The following is an 18,081-nucleotide window of genomic DNA, read 5'->3' on the forward strand; positions in this document are numbered from 1 at the left end:
TTCTTATGTTTTTTACACATGTTTAAGTATATCATGTACATTTCCATTACAGTTTGTACTTTTAAAATTGATGTAAAAAGTGATGCAACCCAGGGAAGGGTTAATCCCCACCTGTATATAAACCCAACTCCTCCCGTTTGTCATGCCTGATGAAGCCGCACCTGCGGTGAAACGCGTTGCATTTTTCAAATAAATATCATCCTTTTCCCTACCTGACGTGTCCACTTCTGACCAGCGCCGCTGAATCCCACCACCTCCAGAAGTCCTTTTGTTGCCATTGTCTTGTTTGGATGGGAAGGCTGCATGCCGGATTTTGTTCCTCACCCACGCTGACCATTGTTGTGTGTGAGTCCACACAACCGCATTCAGTAAGGGCATTCCCTATTTTATCTTTTGGACCCTGTACCTGCGGTAACACGCTATGGAAGGCTCTTTCTTGTTTTTTTAGATATACATGTGACATCTGGCAGTGCCAGGCAGTGGGCAAGAGACATATGGCAGCAGTAGACAGTGAGCAACAGACATCTGGCAGTGTGCAAGAGACATCTGGCTGCGTCAGGCAGCAGGTAAGAGACATCTGGCAGCGGCCGGCATCGAGTAAGAGACATCTGGTAATCTGTTGTTTCCCACTGTTCAGATACCAACAAAAATGGCTCACACAGTAAAAAAAAAATAAAAAAAAAAAAAACACATAACCCCCTCTCCTTTTGCACACAAACACAAGAGGAAGGTAGATGGGTGAGGCCAAATTTATAGCAATCAATTTACAAGTTGCTTGCCTTTACCAGATTCCACATGTTAGCTCCCTCTGCTGGTCAACAGTTGGAAATATGACAAGTTCTTTAAAAAATATTTTAAAAATGTGAAAAAAAGTTTGTGATTTAACTTTAATAAAAAAAACAACAAACAACATTTGGTGACACATTCCCTTTTGGACAAAGCGAGTTATTTTTTTTGCATTTTCGCTTTTTCCTCCTTGTCTTCTAAAAGACATATGAGGGCTTGTTTTTTGCATGACCAAATATACTTTGTAATTACACCTTTTATTTTACCATAAAATGTACATCACAGTCCAGAAAAAATTATTATTGGTGCCACTTTTGCGTATACGTGACTTTTTGATCACTTTTTATAATTTTTTTCTGGGATGTTACCAAAATGCAGCAATTTCGTGTTTTTTTTTTATCGTTACATCGTTCACCGTACGGGATCATTAACATTATATTTTGATAGGTTGGACATTTATGAATGTGACGATATCAAATACATTTATTCATTATTTTTGTAATGCTTGTTTTAGTAAAATGGGGAAAAGGGTGATTTAAATTGTTATTGGGGAAGGAGCTTTTCACATTTTTTTAAAACTTTTTTTCACATTTATTTTACTTTTTTTTTTTTTATGTTTTATTGTATTTTCAAATAAGAACAGGTACAAACAAGAACAATAGTACCATAACAATAGACAAAAAGGAACCCGGTACACAATCTTGACAAAGGTTGACAGTTTAAACATTGTCAAGAACTATAATAAGAATTAGATAAGAGTTCACTGTAAAACACTGTAAAATAAAAGAAGTAGAGTCAGCAACCTCCGCCATGAGTCTCAAGAAAAGAGATAGGAGAAAGAGAAAGAAAGTAGAAAAAAATATAACAGACAGGAATCAGTAAAAGTTAGGTTCCAGGGAGACATAGTGTACACTGAGGACCCACACATCCCAATGTTTCAGGAATTGGGCATCCCGGTGATTCGACAGGGCAAACATGCGTTCATAGTTGCATGTATGATTTGTATAGGACAGTATCTCCGACAAGGTCGGGACCACTGGAGATCTCCACTTCCTGATGATAAACAATTTAGTGGTCATTATGAGATGTGCAATAATAGTCCTGAAGTCAAACGGCACCTCGTCCAAATCTAATAGCAACAATGCCAGAGTTGGGGACAATTTGAAACTCTTACCCATCAGCCTAGAAATTACCAGTTCAATCGCCCTCCAAGTCACTCGCAATGCAGGGCAGTCCCAGAGTGTGTGAAGTAAGGTATCCGTTTGGCCCCAGCCCCTCCAGCACAACCTGGAACAAGAGGTGTTGATTTTATTCAGTCTATGAGGGGTGAAATACCATCTATGGATAGTTTTGAACATCTTGGTGGTTTGCACACTTAACCCCTTAAGGACCAGGCCATTTTATACCTTAAGGACCGGAGCGTTTTTTGCAATTCTGACCACTGTCACTTTAAACATTAATAACTCTGGAATGCTTTTAGTTATCATTCTGATTCCGAGATTGTTTTTTCGTGACATATTCTACTTTAACTTAGTGGTAAAATTTAATGGTAACTTGCATCCTTTCTTGGTGAAAAATCCCAAAATTTGATGAAAAAAATGAAAATTTTGCATTTTTCTAACTTTGAAGCTCTCTGCTTGTAAGGAAAATGGATATTCAAAATATATTTTTTTGGGGTTCACATATACAATATGTCTACTTTATGTTTGCATCATAAAATTTATGAGTTTTTACTTTTGGAAGACACCATAGGGCTTCAAAGTTCAGTAGCAATTTTGAAATTTTTCACAAAATTTTCAAACTCACTATTTTTCAGGGACCAGTTCAGTTTTGAAGTGGATTTGAAGGGTCTTCATATTAGAATTACCCCATAAAAGACCCCATTATAAAAACTACACCCCCTAAAGTATTCAAAAAAACATTCAGTAAGTGTATTAACCCTTTAGGTGTTTCACAGGAATAGCAGCAAAGTGAAGGAGAAAATTCAAAATCTTCATTTTTTACACTCGCATGTTCTTGTAGACCCAATTTTTGAATTTTTGCAAGGGATAAAAAGGAGAAAATTTTTACTTGTATTTGAAACCCAATTTCTCTCGAGTAAGCACATACCTCATATGTCTATGTTAATTGTTCGGCGGGCGCAGTAGAGAGCTCAGAAGGGAAGGAGCGACAAATGGTTTTTGGGGGGCATGCCGCATTTAGGAAGCCCCTATGGTGCCAGGACAGCAAAAAAAAAACACATGGCATACCATTTTGGAAACTAGACCCCTCAGGGAACGTAACAAGGGGTAAAGTGAACCTTAATACCCCACAGGTGATTCACGACTTTTGCATATGTAAAAAAAATATATATTTTTTTTACCTAAAATGCTTGGTTTCCCAAAAATTTTACATTTTTAGAAAGGGTAATAGCAGAAAATACCCCCCAAAATTTGAAGCCCAATTTCTCTCGATACAGAAAACACCTCGCATGGGGGTGAAAAGTGCTCTGCTGGTGCACTACAGGTCTCAGAAGAGAAGGAGTCACATTTGGCTTTTTGAAAGCAAATTTTGCTCTGGGGGCATGCCGCATTTAGGAAGCCCCTATGGTGCCAGAACAGCAAAAAAAAACCACATGGCATACCATTTTGGAAACTAGACCCCTCGGGGAACGTAACAAGGTGTAACGTGAACCTTAATGCCCTACAGGTGTTTCACGACTTTTGCATATGTAAAAAAAAAATTTTTTTTTTACCTAAAATGCTTGTTTTCCCAAAATGTTTACATTTTTAAAAAGGGTAATAGCGGAAAATACCCCCCAAAATTTGAAGCCCAATTTCTTCCGATTCAGAAAACACCCCATATGGGGGTGAAAAGTGCTCTGCTGGCGCACTACAGGTCTCAAAAGAGAAGGAGTAACATTTGGCTTTTTGAAAGCAAATTTTGCTCTGGGGGCATGCCGCATTTAGGAAGCCCCTATGGTGCCAGAACAGCAAAAAAAAACACATGGCATACCATTTTGGAAACTAGACCCCTCGGGGAACGTAACAAGGGGTAATGTGAACCTTAATACCCTACAGGTGTTTCACGACTTTTGCATATGTAAAAAAATATATATTTTTTTTACCTAAAATGCTTGGTTTCCCAAAATTTTTACAATTTTAAAAAGGGTAATAGCAGAAAATACCCCCCAAAATTTGAAGCCCAATTTCTCCCGATTCAGAAAACACCCCATATGGGTGTGAAAAGTGCTCTGCTGGCGCACTACAGGTCTCAGAAGAGAAGGAGTCACATTTGGCTTTTTGAAAGCGAATTTTGCTCTGGGGGCATGCCGCATTTAGGAACCCCCTATGGTGCCAGGACAGCAAAAAAAAACCACATGGCATACCATTTTGGAAACTAGACCCCTTGGGGAACGTAACAAGGGGTAATTTGAACCTTAATACCCTACAGGTGTTTCACGACTTTTGCATATGTAAAAAAATATATATTTTTTTTACCTAAAATGCTTGTTTTCCCAAAAATTTAACATTTTTTAAAAGGGTAATAGCAGAAAATACCCCCCAAAATTTGAAGCCCAATTTCTCCCGAGTACGGCGATACCCCATATGTGGCCCTAAACTGTTGCCTTGAAATACGACAGGGCTCCAAAGTGAGAGCGCCATGCGCATTTGAGGCCTAAATTAGGGACTTGCATAGGGGTGGACATAGGGGTATTCTACGCCAGTGATTCCCAAACAGGGTGCCTCCAGCTGTTGTAAAACTCCCAGCATGCCTGGACAGTCAACGGCTATCTGGCAATACTGGGAGTAGTTGTTTTGCAACAGCTGGAGGCTCCGTTTTGGAAACAGTGGCGTACCAGACGTTTTTCATTTTTATTGGGGAGGGGGGTTGTATAGGGGTATGTGTATATGTAGTGTTTTTTACTTTTTATTTTATTTTGTGTTAGTGTAGTGTAGTGTTTTTAGGGTACAGTCGCATGGACGGGGGTTCACAGTAGTTTCTTGCTGGCAGTTTGAGCTACGGCAGAAAATTTGACGCAGCTCAAACTTGCAGCCGGATACTTACTGTAATCCTCCGCCCATGTGAGTGTACCCTGTACGTTCACATTGGGGGGGGGGGGGGGGGGAACATCCAGCTGTTGCAAAACTGCAACTCCCAGCATGTACGGTCTATCAGTGCATGCTGGGAGTTGTAGTTTTGCAACCGCTGGAGGCTCCGTTTTGGAAACAGTGGCGTACCAGACATTTTCATTTTTATTGGGGAGGGGGGTTGTATAGGGGTATGTGTATACGTAGTGTTTTTTACTTTTTATTTTATTGTGTGTTAGTGTAGTGTAGTGTTTTTAGGGTACAGTCGCACGGGCGGGGGTTCACAGTAGTTTCTCGCTGGCAGTTTGAGCTGCTGCAGAAATTTTGCCGCACCTCAAACTTGCAGCCGGATACTAACCGTAATCCTCCGCCCATGTGAGTGTACCCTGTACGTTCACATTGGGGGGGGAACATCCAGCTGTTGCAAAACTACAACTCCCAGCATGTACGGTCTATCAGTGCATGCTGGGAGTTGTAGTTTTGCAACAGCTGGAGGCACACTGGTTGTGAAACACCGAGTTTGGTAACAAACTCAGTGTTTTGCAACCAGTGTGCCTTCAGCTGTTGCAAAAGCTACAACCCCCAGCATGTACGGACAGCGGAAGGGCATGCTGGGTGTTGTAGTTATGCAACAGCTGGAGGCATACTACTTTGGCTGGGGATGCTGGGGATTGTAGTTATGCAATAGCTGGAGACACACTGGTTTACTACTTAACTCAGTGTGCCTTCAGCTGTTGCAAAACTACAACTCTCAGCAGTCACCGACAGCCAACGGGCATGCTGGGAGTTGTAGTTATGCAACCACCAGATGCACTACTACAACTCCCAGCATGCACTTTAGCTGATTGTGCAAGCTGGGAGTTGTAGTTACACAACAGCTGAAGGTACACTTTTCCATAGAAAGAATGTGCCTCCAGCTGTTGCAAAACTACAAGTCCCAGCATGCCCATAAGGGCATGCTGGGAGTTGTGGTGGTCTGCCTCCTGCTGTTGCATAACTACAGCTCCCAGCATGCCCTTGTTGCATGCTGGGAGCTGTTGCTAAGCAACAGCAGGAGGCTGTCACTCACCTCCAACGATCCTCGCCGCACCAGGTCAGTCCCTCGTCGTCTCCGCCGCCGCCGCTGCTCCTGGGGCCCCGATCCCAACAGGGGCGCCGGGGATCGGGGTCCCCAGCACCCGGGGTGCACGTCCCGCACCCGCTCACGTCCTCCGGAAGAGGGGCGGAGCGGGTTGCGGGAGTGACACCCGCAGCAGGCGCCCTGATTGGTCGGCCGGTAATCCGGCCGACGAATCAGGGCGATCGTGAGGTGGCACAAGTGCCACCTCACCCCTGCTGGCTATGGCTGTTCGGGGCCGTCTCTGACGGCCCCGATCAGCCAATAATTCCGGGTCACCGGGTCACTGGAGACCCGATTGACCCGGAATCCGCCGCAGATCGCTGGACTGAATTGTCCAGCGATCTGCGGCCATCGCCGACATGGGGGGTCATAATGACCCCCTGGGCGATATGCCCCGATGCCTGCTGAACGATTTCAGCAGGCATCGGGGACCGGCTCCGCTCCAGATGGTTGCGGGGGGCCGGTAAAACACATGACGTTCTCATACGTCATGTGTCCTTAAGGACTCGGAAATGGAGACGTATGAGAACGTCATGTGTCCTTAAGGGGTTAAATATGCCTCGTATGTAGCGAAACGCTGTTCGCCACTGTTCCAGGGAGATCGTGGTGTGTAGATCCCTTTCCCAATGTAACATGTAGGGGAGTGTCTCAATATTAGATTTGTCATCTAGGAGGTCATTAAAGAAAGAAATACCTCCCCTCGAGGGACCGGAAGCATTCAAGGTGCCAAGCAATCTCAGTGGCATCCTGAAGGCCTCCAATCAACCCAATTGAAGCATGCTCCTAATCTGTAAACTCTTAGGCTAGGTTTACACTGCAGATTTTCTGGGCAGAATCTCTGCCGGAGATTGAGCCAGCGGCGCTAGGACCAAGCAGACTGCATTGCTGTCCCCATAGACTGCAATGCACTTCTGGGTGAATCTTTTGGGAGATCTGCTGAGAAATGCATTGCCATCTATGGGGACGGAAATGTAGCCCACGCGATCCTAGTGCCGTCGGCTCATTCTCCGGCAGAAATTCTGCCCAGAAATTCCACAGTGTGAACCTAGCCTTATAGAACTCTCTATGTGGTAGATGAAACCGGTCCCTGATAGTCGGGAAGTGGACAGTGCCCGAATTACATAGTTACATAGTTAGTACGGTCGAAAAAAGACATATGTCCATCAAGTTCAACCAGGGAATTAAGGGGTAGGGGTGTGGCGCGATATTGGGGAAGGGATGAGATTTTATATTTCTTCATAAGCATTAATCTTATTTTGTTCCAGGAATGTATCTAATCCTGTTTTAAAGCTGTTAATTGTTCCTGCTGTGACCAGTTCCTGAGGTAGACCGTTCCATAAATTCACAGTCCTCACGGTAAAGAAGGCGTGTCGCCCCTTGAGACTAAACTTTTTTTCTCCAGACGGAGGGAGTGCCCCCTCGTCCTTTGGGGGGGTTTAACCTGGAACAGTTTTTCTCCATATTTTTTGTATGGGCCATTAATATACTTATATACGTTTATCATATCCCCCCTTAAACGTCTCTTCTCAAGACTAAACAATTGTAACTCCTTTAATCGCTCCTCATAGCTAAGATGTTCCATGCCCCATATTAGTTTAGTCGCGCGTCTCTGCACCCTTTCCAACTCCGCAGTGTCCCTTTTATGGACAGGTGACCAAAACTGAACAGCATATTCCAGGTGAGGCCGTACCAATGCTTTATAAAGGGGGAGTATTATGTCCCTGTCCCTTGAGTCCATGCCTCTTTTGATACATGACAATATCCTGCCGGCTTTGGAAGCAGCAGCCTGACATTGCATGCTATTCTGTAGTCTGTGATCTACAAGTACACCCAGATCCTTCTCTACCAGTGACTCTGCCAGTTTAATCCCCCCTAAGACATACGATGCATGCAGGTTATTAGTACCCAGATGCATAACTTTACATTTATCCACATTGAACCTCATTTGCCAAGTGGATGCCCAGACACTTAGTCTATCCAAGTCATCTTGTAACTTATACACATCCTCTATAGACTGTACCGTGCTACAAAGCTTGGTGTCATCTGCAAAGATAGAAACAGAGCTGTTAATACCATCCTCTATATCATTGATAAATAAATTAAACAACAGCGGTCCCAGTACTGAACCTTGGGGTACACCACTAATAACCGGGGACCAATCAGAGTACGAATCATTGACCACCACTCTCTGGGTACGATCCATGAGCCAGTGTTCAATCCAGTTACAAACTAAAATTTCCAAACCCAAAGACCTTAACTTACCTGTCAGACGTCTATGAGGGACAGTATCAAATGCTTTAGCAAAATCCAGAAACACTATATCCACAGCCATTCCTCTGTCAAGGCTTCTACTCACCTCTTCATAAAAGCAAATTAGATTGGTTTGACAACTTCTATCCTTAGTAAACCCATGCTGGCTATCACTTATAATACTATTATCCCCTATGTATTCCTGTATGTAATCCCTTATAAGTCCTTCAAACAATTTACCCACAATGCACGTTAAACTTACCGGTCTATAGTTTCCTGGGGAAGACCTAGAGCCCTTTTTGAAGATTGGCACCACATTCGCCTTGCGCCAGTCCCTTGGCACAATACCAGACACCAGAGAATCTCTAAATATCATGAACAGGGGTACAGATATTACTGAACTTACCTCTCTAAGAACTCTTGGGTGTAGTCCATCCGGTCCTGGGGATTTGCTTACATTTATATCACTTAACTTACCTTGTACCATCTCTACATTAAGCCAGTTCAGTACATTACATGATGTGTTACCAGCACTGACCTGGCCAATGTCAGCTCCTTCTTCCATAGTGTATACAGAACTAAAGAACCCATTCAGTAGCTCCGCCTTCTCTTGATCGCCTGTGACAACCTCCCCATTATCATTATTAAGGGGTCCTACATGCTCTGTCCTTGGTTTTTTTGCATTTATATATCTAAAAAAATATTTAGGATTAGTTTTGCTTTCTTTGGCCACCTGTCTCTCATTTTGAATTTTTGCTGTTTTTATTACATTTTTACAGATTTTATTAAGCTCCTTGTACTGTTTAAATGTTATCGCTGACCCATCAGATTTGTATTTTTTGAAGGCTATTTTTTTGCTGTTTATTGCTCTTTTAACATCATGTGTCAGCCATGTAGGATTTAGTTTTAATCGTTTATATTTGTTCCCCTTTGGTATATATTTAGCTGTATAGTTATTTAGAGTTGATTTAAAGATGTCCCATTTACCTTCTGTATCAGTATTTGAGAACACCTCCCCCCAGTCTATGTCCTGTAGTGCAGCCCTCAGCCCAGGGAAATTTGCCTTTTTAAAGTTATATGTTTTTGCCTTCCCCGCCTGTCTTTGTTTTCTACATTTTAAGTCAAAAGTAACTATATTGTGGTCGCTATTACCAAGGTTTTCCCGCACAGTTACATTACCAACCAGCTCTGCGTTGTTGGAAATGATCAGATCCAACAAGGCATCACTTCTTGTTGGGTCCTCCACAAACTGGCCCATAAAATTATCCTGCAATAAATTTAGGAATTGTCGCCCCTTTGTAGTTTTAGCCAACCCCGGACCCCAATCTATATCTGGATAGTTAAAATCTCCCATTATTACCACTGTACCTGCCCGGGCGGCCCTCTCTATTTGTTTATGAAGCCGAACTTCTATCTCTTCAGTGATATTAGGGGGTCTGTAGATTACCCCAAATATTATTTTTTCAGTATTTCCCTCCTTTTGTAATTCTACCCACAATGATTCCACATCCTCAGAATCATCACACACTATGGCATCGTTCACACTGACTTTCATACCACTTCTTACATACAGACAGACTCCACCACCTTTTCTGTTCATTCTATCCTTGCGAAACAATGTAAACCCCTGCAGATTGACAGCCCAGTCATGCGAGGAGTCCAGCCATGTCTCAGTGACCCCAACTATATCAATATGTTCCTCCAGTATCAAGGCCTCAAGCTCCCCCATTTTATTTGCTAGGCTTCTGGCATTTGTGAACATACACTTTACATTTCCATCCTTTATGTTATTGGGGTTAATGGGATTCAAGGGTGTAAGTTTTATTTTCCTATGAAGCCTATTCCTATTAACTATTCTAACCCCTCCCTCCGCTCCACCCCCAGGTACATTTATAATTCCCACCTCTCTATCTACACTATCTTCCCCCTCTTTGCTGTAGGTTCCCTCCCCCCAAGTCCCTAGTTTAAACACTCCTCCACCCTTCTAGCCATCTTCTCCCCAAGCAAAGCTGCACCCTCCCCATTGAGGTGCAGCCCGTCCCTACGGTAGAGCCGGTAACCGACAGCGAAGTCAGCCCAGTTCTCCATGAACCCAAACCCTTCCTTCCTACACCAGCTTCTGAGCCACTTGTTTACCTCCCTGATCTCCCGCTGCCTCTCTGGTGCGGCTCGTGGTACTGGTAGTATTTCAGAAAAGACTACCTTGGAGGTCCTTGCCTTAAGCTTGCGGCCTAAGTCCCTGAAATAATTTTTAAGGACACTCCACCTACCTCTTACTTTGTCATTGGTGCCAATATGTACCATGACTGCTGGGTCCTCTCCAGCCCCGCCCAACAACCTGTCAACCCGATCCGCGATGTGCCGAACTCGTGCGCCAGGCAGACAGCACACTGTTCGGCGATCCCGGTCTTTGTGACAGATTGCCCTGTCTGTCCCCCTAATAATTGAGTCCCCCACCACTAGTACCTGTCTGGCCTGCCCTGTACTCCTCCCTCCCTCCTTACTGGAGCAGACACCCCCCTGGCGGTCAGAGGCGGTATCCTGCTGCAGTTCTGCTAGCTCTGTAATGGCATCCCCCTCATCTGCCAAGCGGGCAAACTTGTTGGGGTGTGCCAGTTCAGGACTAGCCTCCCTGACACTTTTTCCCCTACCCCTCTTTCTAACTGTAACCCAGCTAACTGCCTGACTGTCCTGCAACTCCGTCCCACTGTCCTCCCCCACCTCTATTCCCGAGAGTGCCTGCTCAGTGAGCAGGAGACTCCTCTCCATGTTGTTAATGCTTCTCATTGTTGCCAGTCGCCCCTCTAGATGCAGGATCTGGGCTTCCAAACGGACAACTAGCACACATCTCGCACAACAATATGCACCCTCAAACTGCTGTTCAAGGATTGCATACATTGAACAGGATGTACATTGGACTGCATTTTCCAACATGGAGGCCATCTAATTATGGGGATTTCACAAATGTATAGGAAAAAACAGACAGTCAAAATGACACTTAAAATTTTTTGTAGACCTTGTGGGTTCAAAAATTAAAACTCACAGCGATCTCAACCTCCTGCTTTCAAACTCCAGTTTTTGAAACTCCTCTTTCACGCCCCCTCTTATACAGCAACACTCAGAAAGAGCAAGCTCTCAATAAGAGTCCCAAGCTAAGATTTATACACCTGTGCCCAATCTACTCCTCCTCCCCCTAGAGGTGGAACAGAGAAAAAAAAAAAAAAATGAAAAAGGGTGTTTAAACTCTAACAGTTATCCCACTATGTGCAAAAGAGAAAAACTTACCCAAAATAAGAATGTGGGCTATAGGCAGTCGCACCCACTCCACAGATTCACTCCGCACAACAGATAATCACAGTTTTTGAAACTCCTCTTTCACGCCCCCTCTTACACAGCAACACTCAGAAAGAGCATTAATCCAATAAATCCTTCACCGTAAATATGCCGGCAGCCTTCCAGGTGGAAAGGTCTAATCAGGAATATATAGGGTCAAGAGAAAGAAGGGGATGTTCCTTGGCGGGCATTTGATTAGTTTTGGGAATTTTTTGAGGCTAGACTGCCAGATCCTGTCCGTAACATTAATAGCAGACAAAGAGGTGGGAGCCAGCCTCCTGCCAGATAGCAGTGCTAAGATCCTAGGCTGTAGAGAACACTCAGTGCTATAACTAGATTCAAGGGCTACCCATAACTCACTAGATTCTCTTGACCACCAGTGTCTCATCTGGTCCAGGATGGAAGCTCTATAATAATCCTCAAGATTAGGTTTACCCAGCCCCCCGAAGCCTCTACCATGGGACATGACTTTTCTAGGGATCCGCGGTCTCTTATGTTGCCAGACAAAGCCATCCATCACCTTGTTTGCAGATCTAAAAAAAAGAGGACGGTACACTGATTGGTAGGGTTATAAATAAATAGAGCAGTTTGGGCAAGAGTAACATTTTGAACATTGCCAAGCGGTCAAACCAAGAGAGCATATGGTGTCCAAAGGTGGAGAGAGTAGATAGGAGCGGCAGAAAATTAGATTGAAAAAGAGAAGAGGATGGGTGGGTAAGTTGAATCCCCAAATAGGAGATAGATCGATCCTGCCAATCCAAGGGAAATTGAGGGCGGAGGGAGGACAATAGAGGGGAGGGGGGGGGGGGGAATTCCTACTGGGAGGGCCTGGGATTTGGTGACGTTGAGTTTATAGTATGAGAGTTGACTAAAGGAGTGTAGGGTGGAGAAGAGGGAATGTAGGGAGGCGAGGGGATGAGTTAGGGTTAGAAAAACGTAATCGGCAAAGAGAGCCAATTTGTGCTCTCTCCCTCCCACAGAAATGCCAGAAATCTCAGTCTGTAAGCGGATTGCATGGGCTAGCGGTTCAATAGTGATAAGAAAGATCAACGGCAACGGGGGCAACCATGTCTGGTGCCGTTCAACAGGGTGAACCGACCGGATAGCGCACCATTTTATTTTACACTTTTTATGTCCCCATAGGGCACTATCTATAGCAATCATTGCTAATACTGTTCAGTGCTATGCATAGGCATAGCACTGATCAGTATTATTGGTTATCTTTTTCAATGGTCTGCTGGAAGGCTGACTAGAGAAGAAGACTCCAGGATGACAGCTGAAGCAGGTGAGGAGACCTCCATCTGCCACCTTGGATGATCTGATCATCCAATATAACGCCTGCATTGCTGCAGATACCGTGATCTGTATTGATTACTGCATCTGAGGGGATAATGGTGGACATCAGCACCATCACTGATGTCCACCATTACCGGCAGATCCCTGCTGATAGCAGCCTCGACCGGCCGTGCATGATGCGAGCACCACTCCGGTGCTCACATTATGTACAGGACCTAAATGTACGTCCTGGTGCACTAAGTCCCATTGCATCAGGACGTACATTTACATCTATTGTCATTAGGGGGTTAAATACATTGCTATATCCTATGCATGCCATTTATTTTATTGTATGGGCTGCACTCACGGCGAGGAGACTCAAACATAGGGGAGGTTTTCTGGGTGACAATCTCATTGACTTTCTTTTTAGATCCTGAACTAGGTAGCCCAGCCTTTACACAAGCTCCATAAGACTAAGTTTACACTTGTTTTTTTTTTTGTTTTTTTTTAAACGCCAATAAAACGTCCATTCTGCTGCATTGAGTTTTTTTATTGTGAAAAAATGCTGCAGCCAGATGTTAGCTGCAAGTCTATAGGGAACTGCAAAATTCCATATCCACTTTGCGTTTTTAAGTTTGCGGTTTTTTTTATAATCCTTTTGGCATTTTTTCACTCCTCTTTTGTGTTTTCCTGCTCCTTGGCAGTTTTTCAAAAATCGCAGCATGTTGAGACTATGGTGTTTTTTCACAGAAATCGTGGCGTTTTTTCTCTCATAGAAGTCTATTGGAGTGAAAAAACTTTGGCGTTTTTGCAGGCGTTTTTTTATTCTTAAAGTTTTTTTTTTTTTTATAAAACTTTGTAGGTTACCATAAAAAAAAAAAAAAAAAAAGATGCAGTAGATTTATTAATTTTCAATCAGGGGCCAATTGATGTAAGCGGGCAGGGATAAAAAAATGTAGCTGGCAATATTAAAAATGGAGTGAAACTTTTTATTAATAATGTATTTTAATTATGTGTTTTAATCGCTGGATGTCATATATCTGGATTTTTGCAAAGCATTCGATACGGTTCCACATGGTTTGGGCTGGGAAGTGGCAGATGAGGTTCAACACTGATAAATGTAAGGTAATGCACATGGGGAGGAAAAATAGGGTCTGGGATTATGTATTAAATGGGAGAACACTTGGGACGACTGACATGGAAAAGGACTTGGGAGTCTTAGTTAATAGTAAATTTAGCTGTAGTGACCAGTGTCGGGCAGCTGCTGCCAAGGCTAATAAAATCATGGGGTGCATCAATAGGGGCATAGATGCCCACGACAAGGAAATAATTCTACCGCTGTACCAGGGGCGTTGCTAGGTCTTCAAAAGATCCGGGGCATGGGCCATGGGTGTGGCTGAGGGTGGAGCCACAAAAGGGAGGTGGGTAAGAGGGCATGGCCACATAATGTTGCACAACCCCACAAGATTATGTAATGTATGTACACAGTGACCTCACCAGCAGAATAGTGAGTACAGCTCTGGGGTATAATACAGGATATAACTCAGGATTGGTACAGGATAAATAATTTATGTACACAGTCACCTCACCAGCAGAATAGTGAGTACAGCTCTGGAGTATAGTACAGAATATAACTTAGGATCAGTACAGGATAAGTAATGTAATGTATGTACACAGTGACCTCACCAGCAGAATAATGAGTACAGCTCTGGGGTATAATACAGGATATATCTCAGGATCAGTAGAGGATAAGTAATGTTAGTACACAGTGGGGTCCACCAGCAGAATAGTGAGTACAGCTCTGGGGTATAATACAGGATATAACTCAGGATTGGTACAGGATAAATAATGTAATGTATGTACACAGTGACCCCACCAGCAGAATAGTGAGTACAGCTCTGGAGTATAATACAGGATATAACTCAGGATCAGTACAGGATAAGTAATGTAATGTATGTACACAGTGACTGCACCTGCAGAATAGTGAGTACAGCTCTGGGGTAAAATACAGGATATATCTCAGGATCAGTACAGGATAAGTAATGTTTGTACACAGTGACCTCACCAGCAGAATAGTGAGTACAGCTCTGGGGTATAATACCGGATATAACTCAGGATCAGTACAGGATAAGTAATGTAATGTATGTACACAGTGACCTCACCAGCAGAATAGTGAGTACAGCTCTGGGGTATAATACAGGATATACCTCAGGATCAGTACGGGATAAGTAATGTAATGTATGTACACAGTGACCCCACCAGCAGAATAGTGAGTACAGCTCTGGAGTATAATACAGGATATAACTCAGGAACAGTACAGGATAAGTAATGTAATGTATGTACACAGTGACCTCACCAGCAGAATAGTGAGTACAGCTCTAGAGTATAATACAGGATATAACTCAGGATCAGTACAGGATAAGTAATGTATGTACACAGTGACCCCACCAGCAGAATAGTGAGTACAGCTCTGGAGTAGAACAGATGTTGCTCCTAATCCAGAGCTGCATTCACTCTTCTGCCGGTGGGGTTACTGTGTACAATTACATTACTTACCCTGTAAATAGTTATATATACTGTATACCAGTGTTTCCAAATCAGGGTGCCTCCAGCTATTGCAAAACTACAACTCCTAGCATGCCCAGACAGCCTTTGGCTGTCTGGGCATGCTGGGAGTTGTAGTTTTGCAACAACTGGAGGCAACCAAGTTGGGAAAGACTGCTGTATACCGTGCCTCCACGCCAGCAGGGTATTCTACATTAGGAGTACTCACCAAGCTCTTATCCCTCTTTTCTCTCCACTGCTCTTCTGTCTGGTTAACAGGACGTTAGGCCCTGCACCCACAGGGTTAAAAAAAAAAGAAAAACAGTACAGGTAGCTATGGGCAAGGGCATAGCTAGAAACCACAGGGCCCTGATGCGAAAAACTGTCCTGGGCCCCCCTTCCCCCTGATGACCTGATCCCTGACGACCCCCTTACATGGCCTCAGCCACACAAAAGTATTAGTGACAACAGCACTGATGGGACATAGTCAAGAGAATACACAGTGATATAAGTGACTTACAGGCAGGGCCGGACTGGGACCAAAAATAGGCCTGGGCATTTTAGAATAAGCAGCCCATTGTGATGGTGGGGGTCAGACTGCTGGGACCCCCACCAATAACCTTAGTTCAAGTTGGTCTCCAGATGTTGCAAAGCTACAACTCCCATCATGTCCGAAGAGCCTCAGGTTTTATAGGAGTTGCCCTTTTGCAACAGCTGGAGAGCCACAGATTGGGGTACAGCCATCATCACTGCAGAACATACAAGTGACTCCAGCTCTGATGGGACAGTCAGGAGAATACACAATGACATCAGTGACCTGAGTGACATCTTCTCTGTTATCTTTCCTTTTCTTGCTCATCTGGTCCAGACGTCAGGACGTCTTCCAGCTCCAACTTCTCTGCAGAGTCTGATGCCCGGACATCATAGGTTCTCACTTTGTCAGTAGATCCTCATCCTCTGTATGACGACAATAATCATTATAATCACTATAATCCTGCCAAATACTGTGTACCCCCTGAACACAATACTGCCACACACTTTACCCTCTAAATATATTATTGCCACACACTGATCCCCTGAATATAATACTGCCACACATTGTACCCCTTGTACACTGTTCCCCCTGGTACACACTGTACCCTCGAAATATAACCCTGCTATACGCTGTACCCTGAACATAATATAAGTCTTCCTCCCGGTTCCTTTGTTCCACCCCTCTTCCCCTACACTTGTAAGTCCTTTTCATGCACCCCTATACCACCCCCCCGACCCCTAAGTGTATGTGTGACACATCTGTCATATATACATACACACATCTATTATACATACATACACACATCTATCAAAAATATACACACACATATGCCCCCCTAACACTCTGTTTTCCCCCAATGCCCAACCCCTGCTGCCGCATCCCGGTCTCCTCATACACCCCACGCACCTCATTCATGGTCTCATAATCGACCAACACAACTCTTAACAACTCCCACTCATCTTTGGTCTTGTAACCCCCGCACTCCATATTAGCCCCTCCCCCCACGGTCTTCTCAGTATTGCACCCCCCCTTTCTAGCTAATATCCCCCCCATCCTTGGTCTCTTCATCACCATCATGGCACCTCTGCACCCCATCCTCTATCTTCTCATCATTGCAAATCAATTAGGGATCAACCGATTATCGGTTTGGCCGATATTATCGGCCGATAATCACGACTTTGGGCATTATTGGTATCGGCAAGCCGATAAGCCAATAATACCCCGCCCCCCACACTGCCCCCACCGCACCACGATCGACCCCTCCCCCCCCCCCGACCCGCCGCACCGCGACCCGCCACACGGCGTCACACCCCCCACCGCACCACCCCGGCCCCATTGCCTCCCCCATCCCCGGTTTTATGATTACCTGTTCCTGGGGCCCACGCTACTTCTGGCTCCTGCTGCGTCCTGCGTTACGCTGTGCGCAATGACGAGTGACGTGACGTGCGCGACGTGACGTCACCGTCAGTGCGCACAGTGACAGCTCAGGAGGACGCCACCGGAGCCAGATGTAGAGTGGACCCCGGGAACAGGTAATTATAAAACCGGGGATGGGGGAGGCAATGGGGCCGCGGCGGTGCGGTGCGACAAGGTGCGGCGGTGGTCTCCTGATCATAATCATTGCACACACCACCACCCATCCCCCCCAGGACACCATCAATACATAGTGTTACATGAGTCAGGGCACAGTATTTATAGTGTTACAGGGGTCAGGGCACAGTATTTATAGTGTTACAGGGGTCAGGGCACAGTATTTATAGTGTTACTGGTGTCAGGACCCAGTATTTATAGTATTACCTATGTAACCTGCCGGCCACGTCATCATCCGCTGTTCTCCTGCACTCTGTCCCTTCCTCTGACCCCAGCAGGCCCCTGTATGAGTCTGTGATCACATGACCGGCAGGGGGAGGAGCTGAGCTGGAGGCCAAGATCGCACAGTGTATGGTAGTGTTTCCCAAGCAGGGTGCATACAGATATACCACAACTACAACTCCCAGCAACAGATATAGCACAACTACAACTCCCAGCATGTCCAGACAGCTTTTGGCTGGCTGGGCATGCTGGGAGCTGTGGTTTTCAACACAGCTCCCTGGATGCACAGTGCTTGAGACACACTGCTGTAAGGGAGGCAGTGAAGGGGCCCATATATGCACACAGGACAACCCGGA

General features: G+C 44.7%; 1 long non-coding RNA gene across 1 annotated transcript; it reads right to left on the reverse strand.

Annotated features, from left to right (window-relative positions):
• Positions 1-1,399: 1,399 nt before the first annotated feature.
• Positions 1,400-17,778, reverse strand: LOC130277748 (uncharacterized). Its single transcript, XR_008845559.1, has 4 exons — positions 17,711-17,778; positions 16,196-16,335; positions 11,920-12,092; positions 1,400-2,073 (listed from the first exon to the last, which is right to left on the reverse strand). It is a non-coding gene; the product is annotated as an uncharacterized LOC130277748 (long non-coding RNA).
• Between the last annotated feature and the right edge of the window lie 303 nt (positions 17,779-18,081).

This window comes from Hyla sarda, chromosome 6 (assembly GCF_029499605.1).
Source record: "Hyla sarda isolate aHylSar1 chromosome 6, aHylSar1.hap1, whole genome shotgun sequence".
In the NCBI taxonomy this organism is placed as follows: Eukaryota; Metazoa; Chordata; class Amphibia; order Anura; family Hylidae; genus Hyla; species Hyla sarda.